This window comes from Geospiza fortis, unplaced genomic scaffold, assembly GCF_000277835.1.
Source record: "Geospiza fortis unplaced genomic scaffold, GeoFor_1.0 scaffold633, whole genome shotgun sequence".
Lineage (NCBI taxonomy): Eukaryota > Metazoa > Chordata > Aves > Passeriformes > Thraupidae > Geospiza > Geospiza fortis.
In genome coordinates, this window is record NW_005054531.1 from 774,484 (window position 1) to 774,824 (window position 341).

The window sequence follows — 341 nt, forward strand, 5'->3', positions numbered from 1 at the left end:
GGCCCCGGCCTCCTGGGCTGCACTCTGCTCTGGTGCACGGCCGGGGCCGCAGCCCGAGCTGTCGCGCAGGGGGGTGCCAGGAGCAGCTGCAAACCACGCGGCGGTTTGTTGAAGCCATCCGAGGCACTGAGAACAGCCGGGGGCTAGGCTGCTCTCAGAGGCCCTGCACTGGCCTGGGGATGCCCCTCAAGAGCCCCAGGGGAGCCGCAGACAGCTCCTCAGAAGATCTCACCTTCTATTAAGGCCTCCTTGGGAGTCGGTGGAGCAGCTTCCTCGAGATGGAGGTCTCCGGGTGTCTCGAGGGCCGTGTCCTCCACCAGGCACGGGCTGTTGCCCGCTGG